The 17898-nt window shown below is 35.4% G+C and overlaps 1 pseudogene; it reads right to left on the reverse strand.

Annotated features, from left to right (window-relative positions):
• Positions 1-2917: 2917 nt before the first annotated feature.
• Positions 2918-17898, reverse strand: part of LOC134368460 (testis-expressed protein 15-like) — a 46201-nt pseudogene continuing 31220 nt past the window's right edge.

Consider the following 17898-nt stretch of genomic DNA (forward strand, 5'->3'; position numbering starts at 1 on the left):
AGAGTACATATTTACTTCACTCAGTAACTCACTGCTGCCGTAACAAGTTGAACAATGGTAACACTTTAAAATCTAGTAGATTATGTTTTATTACATCAAGCACTGGAGGGGCGAACAAACTTGGCATTTTAATACACCAGTGCCACTCTCAGCAAACTTAGGCACGGTAATCATCTCTTCATGATTTAAGATTTGTGCCAAGAATTACAAATTGCATTTCATTTGTATCTTGTGCTATCACTTTAAGTAGCTGATTATGGGACTTCTTGTGTATACTACTCCCATGTTGTAAGTTAGATGCTTAAAGGAAAAACATTAAAAAGTCCTGTCAGACTCCTAGGATATTGTTGTTTAGTGCTGATCCCATCATAGCTCTCTTTTCTGATTAAATTATTTGGACATGTTATGTTTCTGGTAACAGCCTAAAATGAAACATGATTTTTCTATGATTTAATCAGACATAATTTTTAAAATGTTGGTCTTATAGGAATCAATAATGTAGTTTTCTTCTTCCACAATCCTACTTTTAAAACTGCACAGATAAATGGGGGTTTACCATGCTATTCAAGCATTATCAATATCATATGAATTGATAACTATGTCTATAAAAATTAAAATCACATATTATTGACATTTAGATATTTCATCTATGTCCCTAAATGTTTGCGTGTTTACCAAAATACTGTTATGGAGGAATCTTCTCTTTGGGAAAATGGGGCATAACCTTATACTTAGCTGGATTCATTGAGGTTTACCTCCTCAAAGAGGCATTTCCTGAACATCTCAGCTTATGTATCATCCAGTTGTTCTCTATTTCATTTTTAGTTCTTCTTTTTAAAAATGTATTGCTTCTCATGATATGAAATTAACTTATTTACATTTATTACTTATCTCTCTGGACTGGAATGAGAGGTACACGAGGGCAGAAACTATGGTTTGTCATATGAAACTCCAGGCAGTAACAAAGTTTGTAAGAGTGAGGGGAAAGGAAGGATCAAGGTAAAGGCAAAAGCAGCTGGAGTGGAAAAGGTGTTCAGTTTCTTTAGTTGTCTAATTGCTATGGTTTGAATGTGTCCCGTAAAGTTCATGTGTTGAAAACTTAATCCCCAAAGAAACAGTATTGAGAGGTGATATCTTTAAGAGGTAATCAATTCATGAGGGCTCTGCCTTCACAAACGGATCGATGCCATTATCTTGGGAGTGCATTGGTTATTTTGGGAGTGGTGTCCTTAGAAAGGATGAGTTTGATCTCCTGCTCTCTTGCACAGACTCTCACTGTGCAATGCCTTCCACCAAGACATGACTGAGCAAGAATGCCCTCACCAGTGTGACTCCTCATTCTTGGATTTCTCAGCCTCCAGAACTGTGGGCCAAATCATACCCAGTCTGTAACAGCAACACAAGATGGACTAAGACATTAACGAAATCAGTTCTTTGTGGGCTATTTTTTTCATAAAGTGGGTATGTGTAAACCAAGAGCCACCCACATTGATGCGCATTATCCAAGAAACACAAAAGAAAAAATATTTGAAGTGAGAAGGAATCCAGTTTATTTGGATAATTCTTCTTTAAGTTCCAAAACAATAATATTTACTCACTAGGTTTTTTGCTTATAATGTTTGCTCAACTTCAATTTGTTCTATTTTTATTTCAAGAATCAAAACACATATTGAGGGAAAAAAAATACTCCACTGTTTCAGGTTCTGTCAAAACACAGATTTTTTAAAATGTAACTGAACTATAAAAACTTTATTAAAAATAAGACTTTTTTCTTTTTTAAAATAAATTAAAACCCATGAAACAAAAATATCACAAAAACAACATCAACAGAATCTGAAAGTTGTTTAAAGAGTGTCCCCACCAAGAATATTTAACTTTCGGTTTACCTAATAGAAATATTTTACATGATATAAATCAAATGGCTGAGGCAAATATAAATAGAATGGCTGATGTTCCTTTTTTGAGTAACAGTTAATATCACTGCTTTCATAATTGTTCAGGTGTTCTAATTCTGACAGACTATTTATATGGGGAAAAACATCTAATCTTGCTTCTCAAGTGTGTAGTTACATACTGCATCCTGTTGTCCTACAAGGATTATTACTATTACTTGTGGCACGTCCAAAAAGAAAAAAATATATATAACCAGAGCATGAAAATACTTGTACTAGTGCTGCATTATTTAAATTACTGCAATCAGTCTAAACTGCTTGAGCATAGATGTTATTCCACATTATTTGATACAAAATCATTAGAAGAACCATTTAAATTGTGAAATACAAATACGAAAGAAACAATCTTGTAGAAAGGACTCTGGCTATTGTGGAAAAAGTCTTTAAAAGTGCTTTAATTCCAGTATAATGATCTAAAACGGCTTCCAATATAAATTTTTTTTAAAAAACCCTCTCCTCAAGGAAACGCTCAATATATGCAAACCGATTGTTCTATTAAAAATATTTAACAAGTAAAAAACATTGAAATTAAAGAATTCACCACACCAGACATAGTAGAATTGTAAATTATATGAATAAAGTGTCAAGAATTATGAAATTACTGGTCACCTCAATCAAATGTCACAATGCCATAAACAATATTAAAAAGCATCAGAAACACAAATCTAGTTTTAAAGATTTTACCACTAGTGCTTAACCTTTATCGTATTCAATGTTGTATTAACTCCCCTTACAGATGCATGGAAATACTTTTGCTATTTCAGATGTTCGAAATGGATTTCCTGTCACCTTTTGTGATAAACTGTTGCATTTATATCTTTTATAAATGACTATATGATTTTTATTTACTATCACACTTACATGCATTTAAAAATATTAAATGTTAAAATTAAAATATATTTAAGTAAAATATAGTTGGACAAACTTGTTAAATCTCCTTTACTTCAGTACACAGAAGACTATTTTCAATGCCATGGCTGAAAGGCTTCTTGCTGCCATGGAGCTGGAGAAAAAAAAACACACAAAGATTTAGGTAAGTTAAATGATGTAGATTCGTGGTTAATAGTGGAGAGAACAGTGGAAAGAACCTGAGTTTAAGTTAGAGCCAATGAACTCAGAGTTCAAATTGCACATCTGTCCTTTATTAGCCTTAGGATCTGAGGACAGTTTTTTAAGGCTCTCCGAGGGGTACTTTCCTACTCTGTAAAAGAACCGTATCTCTACATCTCTCTCAGGTATCCTGTGAGAATTAAATGTAATAAAGAATGTAACCTGCACACAGGGCTCACGTAAGCACTTTCCTTTAGTTTCATCTTCTGGTGGTGAATACAAGCATCATGAGCAAAACACTGATAAATAGGTCAAAACGATTTTCACGTCTTTTAAAAGATGCAGTGCCTGTGCCAGAGGTGATCTCTATGGATCCTTTGCACTCATGAAGACTTTTAAGATGTGTTTATAACATTGCAAGTGCCTCCTGATCTTTTTTTAGAGCGACTTTTAGATAGTATAGTAAGTACAGGGGTACTTCAAAAAAATTCATGGAAAGATTAGTATTATCTTTTAATTCTATTTTTCCATGACCTTTTTAAAGTACCCTTGTAAATAACTTTCTTTTTCATTTTCATTGGTCTAATATTATTCAAGGAGGAAACAATGAAGATTTTTGAGTCATAGCTGAACTTGATTCTAGAGCTATCTTTTTGAACATCAAAAACAGCTTAACTATTAAGAACACAAGAAATCCCAGACTATAAGAACCTTTATGAAACAATTACAATCAAGATTTCCTATTTCAGAAATTAAAGTGTCTACTTTAATTCACAGGTTTGCCGCATCTACAATGCTTGGAGTTCATTATTACAGCATCAGCGATAATATCAAATTAATCAGAAAGGAAAAAGCAAGGTCATATGTGGGCATTTCAAAAAGTTCATGGAAAAATACAACTAAAAGATAATGTGTCTTTCCATGAACTTTTTGAAGAGCTCTCATTCTTTCTCCCTCTCTTCTTTCTCCCCTACTTTATAGCTTTTCTCAGATTCCAAGATAAAAACATTTCTAGTCCCCTTTAAATTCATTTGGTGGGGCAGGGAGGGAAGGAAAAGATACACAGATTATTACAACACCTAACCTAACACTTACATGCCTTATCATGTGAGAAAAGCGTGCAAAAAGTACTAGAGAAGTACCAGGGGGATTGTCATATGACAGAATAAGTAGGTGAAAGTGGGGGGAGATGAGGATGGATGTACAGGATGGTGAGGGGCTCCACATTGCAAGCTAAAATATTTGAATTTTATCCAATAGGTTATAGTGAATCAGTGGTAACTCCAATGTAGAGGTGCTGACATGTTCAGATGTCTTAGAAACTGAACAATGGGGAGTTCCGGTCAAGATGGAGGAATAGACGGTCCCCAGCGTCTCTCTCTCCCACAAATCAACCAAGTTATAACTATCAAAATGCAACATCAACCCAAGCTGAGGCTGCTGGAGCACAGGGGAAGAGGAGGAGAGACCCACGGAGTTCATGAAGGTGGGAGGAACCATGATGAGAGAAAGAAAGAACTGCTCTGAGTGTTTCAGGCCACAGCCACTTTAATGCTGTAACTGCTGAGTGCATGGAGCAGGAGCCGGCAGAAGCAGCAGCTGTGCCCTTCAGATGGAGTTACCCGGAGGCAGCAGGCAAGAAGAGGGCCGTGGTGGCTCCCAGGACTGCAAGACCACTAATAGGGCTCCCGTGGACCCACGCAGGTGTGAGGATACAGAACAACTGAATAAATGAAGCCATTCAGAGGCCATTGAGTCATCTCAAGGGACTGGTGCAGGGTCCATCCCACGGGAAGTGTTTGGAGCATAGGCAGTGGGGGAGAAGGGCCCAACTGAAGAACACTGGGACACAGCAAGCGCAGACGATCTGCCTCCCAATCAGTGCAAGACCACTCAGAGAGGACTGGTTGGGAATACGGAATTGCAAGGGGTGCAGTTTGATGAAAAAACTCAGGCCCAGATCAGAGTTTCTACACAACACTGATCCACCAGGTCTCTGGAGAGCCAGAAGTACCTATAAGGTCAACCATTAAACCCTGAGCTGCACAAAAAGCCTTCCCTAGGGAAACAGCAGCAAAGCAGGAATTTGCTCAACCACACAGCTCAAGTACCGGTTCCCACAGGAAGTTCTGCCGTTTTAGAAGTAAGCAAAGGACAAAAAATTAGTTCTAGCCCAGGCACACCACCAGCACCTTGGGGCCTGCCTGGGAACTGGAGGCTTGGAGCCAGGGACCAGAGCGCACTCCCACATCCAGGCACACCGCGCCAGTGCCTCAGGGGCTGCCCAGGGACCTGGTGCATGAAGAAGGGGACCAGACACACCCCACAACCAGGCACACCACCAGCACCAAGGAACATGCCAAAAACATCACCTCCATATGGGTGGCCCACCACAACCACCGAAAAACCATGGCTGCCTCAAAAGTGGCTAGATGCCACAACCACCATGCAGATGGTCTGCCAACCACTAGAGAGCTTTGACACAAGGAGAGTCACCAGCAGAGATAAAGAGAAGAGGATGTCTCTCTCCACAAAGCCCACTTCAGAGAGACAGAAGAAGCATCTGCTGTATGATAATATTGAGGGATCTGATCACACCTCTCAGCATTGGACAGATCATCTAGGCAACAAATTAAGAGAGTAAACATTATTCTTTCAGAAGGAGAGAAAAAATCTAGGGTAATTAGAGGGGGGAGGGGGAGGGAGTGGGGGCGGGGAGAGATTGGACAAGGAGCATAAAGAATAATTACGATTTGTAACAATATATATGCTAGTAATATTGATTTGATCAACATATCTCAATGTTGAACCCCCAAAATATGTATAATCTATTTTGATTCAATAAATAAAATGAATTAAAAAAAAAAAAAAGAAACTGAACTATGTCAGTAGGCTGCTGCCTGTCCAACTCAGACAAATGGCCTCTTAATTTTTTCTACGTATTAATTTCTAAGATTGTCCAGGTTTGGAACAATATTTTAAACAAAATTCTCTTGCATTTCTGTTTAAGATATTAAGAGATGACTAACTTTATTTAATGTACATTTTCTCTCCAATGGTGGAACATTTGGGTGTTAATGTATAACTATGGTTTCAATTAAGTGCAGAATTAACATTTGTTTTTCAATTTTGCTTTAACTCTAGTAAATGTACATTTCAATTTAATGAAAAACCTATTTTAATCATGATATTTTACAAATAGAATTGTGTTTAAAGGAGAAAAATTTTCAAGTTCTGAGGTAAACTACCAAGTTCTTCTGCCACTACATTTCAATTAACTCCATTCACTTACACCAAGTTATCCTATTAGAATAGTGAAAGAGAAAGGTTGCTTTATATGATTCAAGTTTCATTTTCCACCTTGGTTTTTTACTCTTCCTCCAATTATCGAAATAATGTATGTTTCACAGTAGGAAATCTAGAAAAACACGCTACATACCCCAAATTTTATGACCTGGAGGTAGACAAGTTAAAATGTTGGTGTATTTCATTTCAGTATTTCTATGCATGTCTTTACGTAGGTAAATTTATAGTTTTAAAAACTGTCATGCCATTAAAAACTTTTATAAACCCTTTAATAGTTGCATCACTTTTCACTGGATTGCTATAATTTACTTCACTATTCATTAAAGTTGGATTTTACTGAAGGACATATTAGTGATGTCAGAGTTCTTTAAATTTAATTTCTGACTAGATTTCCACCTGACAACACAATTCAACTCTACTTGATATATGAACAATTCTACAAATCTGCACAGAAAAATGACTGTCATATATCACTTATATTACAAGTAATTCACTTACTGTGATTTCCATTTATATAAATGTACAAATTTAAATGTAAAGACTCAGTGAAGCAAGCATTAAAACTTGTGAAACTCACCATACATCTGAGGAACTTCTGGCAACACACCTGGATTAGGAGGGTAAGAGTATGTAGCTTGCAGTAATGATTCAGGAGATTCATAATGTGAAAAAATTGGCTGCTGATAATTATAAGAAATAGGGATCTGAGATTGAAAATACCCATTCACTGGCACAAAGTCATTTGCTTGTGGCTCCCCAGAAGTGTAACCAAAACACTGAGTGTGTGGAAGATTGGAAGGTGTGTTCTGGACAGTACTTGCAACTGTAGTCAGCATCCCAGAAGGTGGCTGCATTTCATGCAATGTCATCCCTTGGCATGTCAGGGTTATGGCATTGCTGCTGCTGTTGCTGTAATGATAAACACACCAAGCATAGTATGGATATGAAGTTCCAAATGAATGCTCAAAAGAATTATATATTGGGGTGCATGCAGACTGTGCCTGGTCATTCCATTATGTGGCAGCATTCTGAGTTAGAAATTTGGAAGTTTCATGATCCTGCTGTTCAGAAAAAGAGTACTGTGCTGTTTGATTCACATTAAATGTTGTGCTTCCAGATGCTCCAAAAGATATAGTACTGGAATCCAATGCATCCTTCTTATGTTTTTCCTCAGACTCAGTTTTTGCAAGCTGTGCTTTATTTATTTGCAGCACAGGAATTTTATTTTGGATAACTATGGGTTCTGGAGAATTGATGAATGTGGAATTTTTAATAGATGAATTTACTGTTTCGTTATCTTGAAGTTCAAGGACTGTGCCATTCATTTCTAGATTGGTATGGACATCCCTCACAGAACAGAAAATAGGCTTTGAACACACTGATGCACTAAGCTCAAGAGAAATATCGGTTCCTGGTTTTATGTTTGAAAGACAAGATTTCTGTCCAGGATCTGGGGAATTTTTAGGAAATTTATGTAAAGTGCTTCATGGTCTTTGGAAAAGGTGTCATCTACACCTTTCTGGTCACAAATCGCAAAGGAACTACAGTCTTTATCACATTCTGTTTCAGCAGCACTAGAATTCACATTTCTTTTCTTCATGCTATTTAACTTTCCCTGTTGTCCGGTGAAGTGTTCTGATGTATCAGACAAAATTTCAGTTGTATCTATTTTGTTTTCTGACTTTGATGTGCAAGTGTCTTTCAGGTTCTTTAAAGGTAAAAGTGAGCCAGGTAGTGATCTTTGCATTTCAGTCTTTTTTGGAGATGCATGGTTTCTTTTCAGCTTGTCAGATGAACCTGATCCTATTTCATCTCCACTTTGGGGACGAGATCCTGTATTCCTATGAAGTGTAACACATACATACAACAACTTTAAATATACAGAGTCACAAAATTTTAAAAGAAACACATTTGAAATTATTATTCAGGAGAACAGTTCTCACAATTTATATTTTCTCATTCTATTGGCAGCATACGAGTAACATATTTTACCAGTTTCACTCCCTTGGTTTGAATTTAGATACTTTTTCCTGCTGAAGATGACATACTCCACATTTCAAATATATTTCCAATATTGTAATAAACTATTTTGTGCTTTGGATATTTCCTGATAGAGGCTTTTAAAAGTAGGAAACTATCATTATTCAGTTGTTCAGTGTAGTTGCTAAGTCATATGTCTCCAACCCGTTCACAATGTTCATTACTTTCAACTAGCTATATAGAACTTGTGAAACCACCAGCTGTGCACACCTCCTCCACACCCATCCAAATGATCTTTTCCCCGTTATAACAAACTAATTTTTTTTTTTTTTTTTTTTGCTGGTCCATCTTTGAGAACGGGCAAAGCAGATCTCCAAAATTTCTTGCCAATTTAATATCGTTGACATTCTTAACTAAATTTAGACAGTCTCGAGCAGGCTGAGAGAAGCATCCATTATGGCAATGTCTAGAGCCAGAGAGTTAATACAGGTCCCCAAGATAATTATATTTTTTGGTGCTCTATAAAAGTCTTTGAATTATATGTGGGAAAGAGTATGTTGAAAAGGGGGAAAAAGTGCTACTTCTTTAGAGTTGAGAGAATTTCATCTTTGGCCTGGAATTTGTATATCCACCTCAGGAAACTAGAAGTCTCATAGTTTACTGAATCCAGCCTCCTCCAAAGGTATTTCAATAATCATCTAAAACATCATCCAACTCCATATAATACTTCGAGTTCCCCGAACGTATAATTTGACTTTATCACATTTCCAGGGATGCTTCGGCGATGTCTTGACTTTATATATTGGTAGTTGCCTGGACTATCTGTCCCTTTGTGTATTTCCTTAGAAGATAGTCATTTCCATGATACTAGCACCCTATATTAATCTTTTATTAGAATTCATTTTTTCTGCTATGTGAGTCACAGCTTGATTCTTTGAGAAGCGAATACCACTTATACTTAGTTAACAAAGCTAAGATGATTACAAAACTAGTTATGTTATCCCTCTAATAGCCTATTTGTTTTTATGTCACTATACAACTATTTAGAGAGTCATATATGCTAGGAAAAAAATTCTAGAAATGCAGTAAATGAAATGTTTTATTTAAAGAAGCAAAACCAAGTAACACAGAAATGAGGTTGCTTATTTCTCCTTTTTATATTACTCATTATCCTTCACAAAATGGAAAAAAATGAAGCCAGTCACAAATTGAAAATCTCAGAGTTGAATAAAACCAGAGATGTTGATCAATCCAGTGGTGTCACTTCATGTCAAAATGAGAAGCACATAACTAAATGCAGTGAGTTTTTCATAAAAATAATTTATTCACTTTAAAGAACTAGCCTTTGAAATTTTATGGTCTTAAAACATCATTTTATAAAATAGTACTATATTTATAATATGTGTGTGTGTGTCCATGACACACACACACACACACTATTCATTTTAATGTTCCCAGTTAGTTACGTACGCTGGCAATTCATATCTCTTTACGTAATTTTGAAATTTGGCTGATGTGTCATATACACAAATTTTAAAAAAAGGTAATCTGATCATACGTCCTCATATTTCCTTTTAAGATAAACCAGTTCCTAAGCCCCATCAGTTCTTTAAACAATGTCTGTCAAATACAAACTTTCCCTATTCTGTAAAACAATCCACCCTTTTCCTAAGCCTTGGCTAACTTACTTCTAAATGTACTCAGAATCTTCTTATCCTTTAAATCACTGAAAAAACACATCTTCCATGACGTTAGCTTTCATTACTTACGGAATGAAGTTCAAACTCCTTAGGCCTAATAAAGGCACCGTATAACCTGAAACAAATTTCCTCTCCTTCCTTAGCTTCCTCGTATTCCCTAAGTTACATGTATGATCCTATATAATTATATAAATAATTATTTTATTCTTGTTCCTTAAAATTTGCCCAATTTTTTTAAGATTTTCTTCTGATATGGCTGATGCCAACTCCTACCTTAGGTGCTTGAATGTTGCCTTTTCTCTGTTGATTTTTGTGATGTTTTTCATGTTAACCTATGTTTAAAAGATACAAAGAAAATCTACATTGGTGATGACAAACTATAACATAAATATTTATTATTTTAACATCAGATATTTGCAATTTTTTTTTCTGCCATCATCTAAGATTAAACTCATTAATGATCCCTCCAACCCCCCCCCAAAACAGTGACTCGGCTGGACTTCCCATATTTTGCACATGTTTGGAACGACTTTCTTTTTTTAAAAGAAATTTGCAACATTCTTCTTATCCTCACATCTTAAAACTGAGTGGAGTCTATTTATGACTGCTCCCTTTTTTGTATACTTTTTAGTAAACCAGTCACTAAGCCCCATCAATTCTTTAAGCAATGTCTGTCAAATACGAATTTTCTTTTTTATTCTGTAAGCCATGGCTGACTTACTACTTCTAACTATACTCCGAATCTTCTTACCCTTTAAACCACTGAGAAAACACATTTCACATGGCATTAGACTTCAAATATACAGAGTGAAGTTCAAACTCCTTAGGCCTATACTTAAGGCTAATGTGAAACCTCCTTTTTCTCCATCCTTAGTGTACTCTTGCCCACTCTATTAAATTGTTCCAATTCTAAACTCATTTCTCGAATGATGTCAATAAGCATTGTGTCCTGTGTCTTTGCTCACATTATTTCCTATAACTTAAATACCCTCTTCATTTTTACTTTCATTTGGTAACATTTTTTTCCTTAAGGGAAAGCTTTGGTCTGTGTTCTTCCATACAATAAATAAAACTTCTCTATCAATCCAAGCTTTCTTTTTTTTTTTTTTTTGCTTTTCTTCTCAATACCTACACTTTTTTGAGAACCACCCTCACTTTACTCTTGATGGGGAGTACACACCGTTTTCTTGTGTTTTTGAAGTATGTCTATATGCCAGTTGTTTACTAGGTGTTTTCTTATAAATGTAGTGTGATCGACGGTGATTAGATTCATAGTCTTTAGAACCAGTTTAACAAATACAGTCAGAGCAAGCAGAGGAAAAAAATCCTACTTTTCATTTTGCATATAGGGCTCTGTTTCTGTACTTCTGAACTAAGAAATTCTTGAAAGGCTGCGAGAGAAGCCTCTGAGTGTAGAGCAAGGGCAACTGTTAGTATGGGCTCTGGGACTTCACTGCCTGGTTTAAGATCTGGGCTCTCCTATTTTCTAACTCTGTGATCTTGGGAAAGTTATTTCATCTTTCTATGCCTCAGTTCCTCACTTTTAAATAAGATAATAATAGTGCGTAGCATACATCATAAGGTTTTTGTGAAGAAAAATGAGTTAATATTTATACAATTCTTAGAACAGTGCCAGGAACATAATAAATGCTAAATAAAGTGTATTAATATGCACTTAAACAGGAATTCTTCTAACTCTTTGGTAATCATCTATTTAAAAATATCTATCCTATTTCCCATCTGGATGATAATAGTCAAATAGACAGGCTTCTCTAGCCAGTTTTTAATTTTAACAACATTGGACATGTTTTACAGATGCTACTCAGTAAGCACTTGGTCACTCATTTAACTCACATTCATAGTATTCATAATACTGGAGTTCCCTTAAGAAGCTATTAAAATTCATGTGCTTCCAAGAAATGTTTTCTAAATACAATAATTTTTATATTTAAAAAATATCCAATACTTTAGTTAGTAAATTCATTTTGCAAGGCATTATTTAAAGCATTCTCTACTTTTATAAATTTGCGAACTACTTGTTTGCTTAAAGAGTAGATTTGTTCTCAAAAAAATACTTAACACAGGTTTCATTTTAAAACAGTCATACCTTTGGCTTTTTACAAGTGGAAATAGTATTTTTCTCTTGTTCCTGATAGTTTTCACATTTGTCTACAGTGATAGGTCGTTTTTTAGAGGAATTTGAAATGTTTTTCATTATGCACTCTGAAACTGAGGGTGCCTTCACAGAAGTAACGAATTTTTTGACATTTTCTCCATGTTTTATAACATGAGTATTCATCTTTTCTTTTCTCTTCAGTTGTAAAGTCTTCCTTCTGTTCCATTGCATTTGACATAAGATAAAGGAAATGGTTAATTTAGAATTTTTAGCGCATGTAATCTTCATAATTTCGATTGTTTTCATGACTTTCACAATATGGGCCATTTTTCCTAAATCTTTGCGAAGGGCAGCCATTACATTTTCGAGCAGTGTAGAAAACTGACAATAGTTGTATTCTAACTCTGTCACAGTGCTTCCATAATTTATGGATGCTGTAAATGGCACAAAGTCAATATATGTGGAAAAGGAATACTTAGACTTCTTTAGAAGTTTTTTTATTTCTGAAAGTTCCTCAAGTTCTCTTGAGAGCAAATGAAGAGCATATGAGCAATTAACAGCTTCACTATCTTTGTAGATAATAGCCAGATCTTCCTTAAGTTCAGCAATAGCAGTCTCTATCTCTTTCCAAGTGCAATCTGCTGAGTTATCTTTAAGAAATGAAAAAGCAGCCATTTTTTCTTGGCAGTGAATTAGCTCAGGAAGAAGTGACAAATCAAACCAAAGCATACCTCGAAACCTCTGTCTGTCTAGTTTCTTTGCCATTACATTTTTAAGAAAGTGAACTGTTTCTGAAACCATGACAATTTCAATGTATGTTTCAATGGCTGCAGATTTTAACATTATAGCCCCTTGCTTGTGTTTTTTCACCATATCCAAAGCATTGTCTTCTGTTATAAAAACATTATCTATTTTATCTTCTTGCAGCACCTGAAAGTATTTTTTAAAAATTTCTAAGTGATCTGTACATCTCAAAGTGAGCTCCTGTAGTTTCTTAATGTCTGCAAGTTCAGCTTGATCTAATATTTCGCTAATAAAACAAATATCTGGGTATGAAAGCAAAGTACCGCTAAACCTACAGTTTTCTATACTAATCGTTGCTTTGTTTATTAGACCATCTGACTTTCTGGAAGCAATCAGAGAATCTTCCTCAAGCCCAATACTGGAAATTGGTTCATCATTCAGATCTTTAGCCAAAGTATCATATATCTTCTGCAACTGAGAAAAAGCGCATTGATTCATTTTGAGTAGCACTTCATTCTTCTTTTTCCTTGAGAATTCTTTGCTGAAAGATTGTCTTCTCTTTTTCCAAACAAGATTTTTTGTAGCATCAAAACAGATATGTTCCAGACCATAAAGAGATATTTTAATACTCACTGTCTCGTTGCTCTTGATAAAATTAACTTTTGAGGAGATAATTTCTATGATAACCCACAGATGGTCTTCTTTTCCTGGATATGAATGAGCTTTAGGAGACTCCCTATATACACTGATAAGCTTTAATGTACTTTTTCTTAAGGTTTCTAGGTCTCCTAAACTATTTCCAAAGTTAACGCCACAGGTAAATGGAACAGAAAGAGAAAAGTCAAAGCAATCAGAACAATGTTTCATTACAGCTTCACATTCATTAATCTGTCGTTTGTATTTTAAGAATGCATAGTATGAATTATTTTTCCTTTTTGTGTCTTCAAACAATTCAATTAATTGATCACGATAATTCTGCAACTCACAGAATGCATTATATTTTAACCTTCCTTGATAAAACGTGCAAACTGGAATATTTTCTTTCAGACACAGGACTATAACCTTGAAGTTCACGAGTTTCCCAGAAATTATTGCATATTTTTGCATGTGATCTTGGTAACGTGCCCTTTCTTTTTTCTCCCACTTTAGCTATAAGCTGCAAAGAGGTGTGAAGTAATCTATGAGCCTTTTTTAAGTGAAAGACAGATCTCTCAAGACTATTGGAAATACTTTTGCTTTTGCATGAAGATGCTTCATTATTTAGAATATCCAGGACATTCCTAATGTGCTTCTCTGACCGTGAAAATGTTTTATTTTGTCCTTGGGACAATGAAGCAAAACACGCAAATGAGTCTTGCCTGGTTAGCCTCTTCTTCTTCTCACAAATTTGATATTGTCTTAAACCTTTATCTGATATGTTTTGATCTTCAAATGTTGTACATAGCTTTCTTTTGCTAATTCTTGATTCCACATCATTTTTACTTCTAGTATCATTACAGTCAGTTTTTGGTTTCAAAGAGAAACATCTGCTTTCTTCATTTATTGTTGTGACATTAGAAGGTTTAGTAAACAACAATTCACTGTTTTCTTTTTCAGACATATGATTCACACGTGTATTATGACTCAAGTCAAAAGAATGGGAGTATTCAGATTTACTCACTAGTACTGATTCTTGCCTTTTATTACCAAACTTATCTTCATATGGATAGCCTGAATTTTCACCAGAAGGCTGGGAATAAATTTCAAATCCTGGAGCTTTCCCCTCTTTCTTATTTATTTCTGGTTCTAGGGCTTCAGTTACACATTTGCCAGAATTATCTTTCAACTCGAGGGAGTCAGCAGTGGGGCAGAATCCTGGCTGGAATATATTAGTCATTATCACTGGTAGATCTGGGAGTAAAATTGGGTTGAGGAGCTCTGTTTTGTTTTTTTGTGTGGATGAATAAAAATTACTTTCCTTACAGGAATGTTGATCACTATTCTTCCTTCTTTTGGGGTTATTCGAAACTTCCTTCTCTCCACAATTGCTTCCTAATAGATCTTCCCAATCTATACGAGACTTTAGAGCCTCATATGAGGCCCCAGATACCTCATAAAGTACATTCCCATGGCCATGTGCATCTTGTTGAAATAGAAAAGCATCATCACATTGTTCTGATCCTACTTCAATCTCATTTTCCAATTCCAAATTCTGAAGAACTGATTTCTCATTTATTGATAGATGAAAAGAGTCTTGCAATTTATTTTTATCCATATTAATTTCACAATCAGAAGCCCTATGTTTTGCTAACAAATCAAAATCTGGACTCTCAGAAGAACAAGTTTCTTTTAAGTGGTATCTTTGGTGATCTTCATGATTCATGCTTAATGCAGGTATAGTAGTACCAGTTATCTGTACTGCAGCATTTGAAGCTAAACACACCGATGAACCTGCAATTTGGGGAAATGTTGTGGAAGCCACATGCTCTACACCTCCTCCAGTATTTTGAGTATCTTTTTGTTTTACACCACTATCTTCACTCTCTAATAATGAAGTTTCTGTTAATACGTATTTTTCTCCCCGCATCGAGTTAAACGTAGTAGAAAATTCTTCAGAACTCAGAATTCCTACATTGCTGTAGTTTTCCTCTTTCTTTCATCTACACTGGTGAAATTTTTGTTTGTATGAAAATCCTGCTTCTCGTCTCCGTATATGAATTCTCTGTTGTTTTCGGAAGACAAAGCACCATTTTCCTCTTTAGCTTCCTTGTGGTTTTCTTTATCCTTATCTCCTTGTTCTCTGAAATTAATATTCAGGCATATATCACTGTTCAAGTGTGTATTACAGAACAGACTGTCATCTTGACCTTCATCTTCAGTGTGAGGAATTCCTCGGCAGTCTCGGTGATTGTTCTCCGATGACACTGGCTCATTTTCATTTTTCCTATGGACACACACACGTTCTCTAGTTATGCTGCAGCTCGAATTGTCATGAGATGAAATAACTGTATCAGTGAGCAGTTCTTTGGCCTGGGGAATGTCTTTTGCTTCGTGGAAAGCATCACTCATGATGCTAACATAATTCTGATTTGTTTTTTCCAATTTCAGTTCCACTAGCTTTTGAGCAATAGCAAAACCTGTATGAAAGTTATCTTCACACTGCAAAGAGTGTTGAGCATGCTTTTGTGAAAGGTTCTCCATACTTGGAGTAAGATTATTTTGTAATTCCAATGCTAGATGATCTAGTTCATCCTTATCCTTTGTGGCAGATGTGAAAGATTCTGGTATTCCAAAATCTCGAGTATTTAATGTTTTATCAGAGTTTTTCCCCAAAGAATTAAGATTCTCACCCTTTTTGTATTCTTGGTGCAATGAAATATAATTATCTAGTGGACTGACTTTTGTTTCATTAGGAAAATAATTTTCAGTTTCTTTCCATAAAGTTTGCTTCTTTTTGTATTGGGAATTGTTTTCTGGGTCAGTGAAGTTTCTCATCTTTCCAATATTTTGAATGTACTCATCTATGTGTTCTTTCTTTTGGATTGGAAAAACTGCAGACATTTGGTGACCAGTTTGATACACAGTTTTTAAATTAGAAGACTGTAATTTCTGAGAGGAGTGACTACTGTATTCTTTTGTACAAGTATTCACTGATCCATAAGAGTTACCTGTCTCACTGCTTTGTTTAATTACAAGTGGGATGTTGCTTCTCTGTTGGCCTCTCTGGGCTTTTTCCTCACTGTGTTTTTGGCTCTCAACTTCTGAAACTACATTTGACAAAGGAATTGGCAAGGAAAAATTGTCTTGGTCCTTATATTGTCCTGTTAACGTCATTTTATTGGAAGGTGTACAATCGTAGTCCATAGAGTCCATGCTGTGGGCCTGAGATTGTGAATCATCAGAAGACATTTTGAAGCGAGGGGCATCCAAACAATTAGTAAGAATAGCCTGATTATCAGGAACCACTTCAGGTGAAGAGGAAGAAGTAGTTGGCATGGATGACAGGTTTATTTCTGAATTAACATAACCTGAACTTTTCTCAAATGGCAAAATCTCATACAAACCTGTGGTATTATTCTGCTTTTCCATGGCTTTTCCTCTCCTAATCAGTCTTGGGTCTTTGATAAGTTTTGAAGTAATAACTGTGCTTGAGACACTATTGTTGTAAAAGGGAATAGCAGCAGAAAGATCACTTAAAACATTTTTAAGATATGTCAAGTTTAACAAACTGTCATCATTAACACTTTCTTTGGTATTACTGGGCATAAATGAAAGACCCGAATCATGTGCTTGAGAAGTGTCTCTAATTTCTGCTAAATTGTGCTCTGTCTGTCCACTGCATGTTTCAAGTATAGGAATGTTTCCATTTTGCACATTTCCATAGGAATTAGAAGTATTGGAGTTGGAAGTATTATTTTCTGCACTTGGTGCCTTGTATGAAAAATTTTCCTGAACAAATGGGTTTATAGGTTTCCTGAAATGCTCAAAGACGACTGTACCATCTTCTCCTTTTCCAATTCTTTTGGCTACTATACAGTTATTCAGTGAACATATTCTTTCTGTGGAAATAATAAGACAGTAAAAAAAAAAGTAACAAAAAATTGTTTCTATAGAAAACTCTATTAATACAAGCAAACTGCGTTATGATTGATTTTAATTGAAAGTTTAATAACTTAATGTTAAAATGCTTTCTCAACAGAAAAAGCAAAAAGAGAAGAGAATGAGTAAGAAACCAATACTGTACAAATGATGTGGCATGAAACTCTTTCCTAGTCTAGAAAAGTTTCTAAAAAATAGTATTTGCTATGAGAAAACTGAATTCTGACAAGAAATACAAAAATTAAATAGGAATAAGAACGTTTTTCTCACAGACTAAGCCTTTCTTATATTAATTTCCAACATTCAACAACATCTAGGCAAAATTACCTCCATTTACTGTTACCTTGCTTTCCCCCCTTCTATCACAGGACAACAAAAAAGGAAAGGAAAGGAGAATGAGGTGGAGAAGTAGGGGGGAAAAACCAAAACAATTCCACAAAATCCTTTCCAGGAAGCAAAGCAAATCACTACC

This window comes from Cynocephalus volans, chromosome X (genome assembly GCF_027409185.1).
Source record: "Cynocephalus volans isolate mCynVol1 chromosome X, mCynVol1.pri, whole genome shotgun sequence".
Classification (NCBI taxonomy): Eukaryota; Metazoa; Chordata; class Mammalia; order Dermoptera; family Cynocephalidae; genus Cynocephalus; species Cynocephalus volans.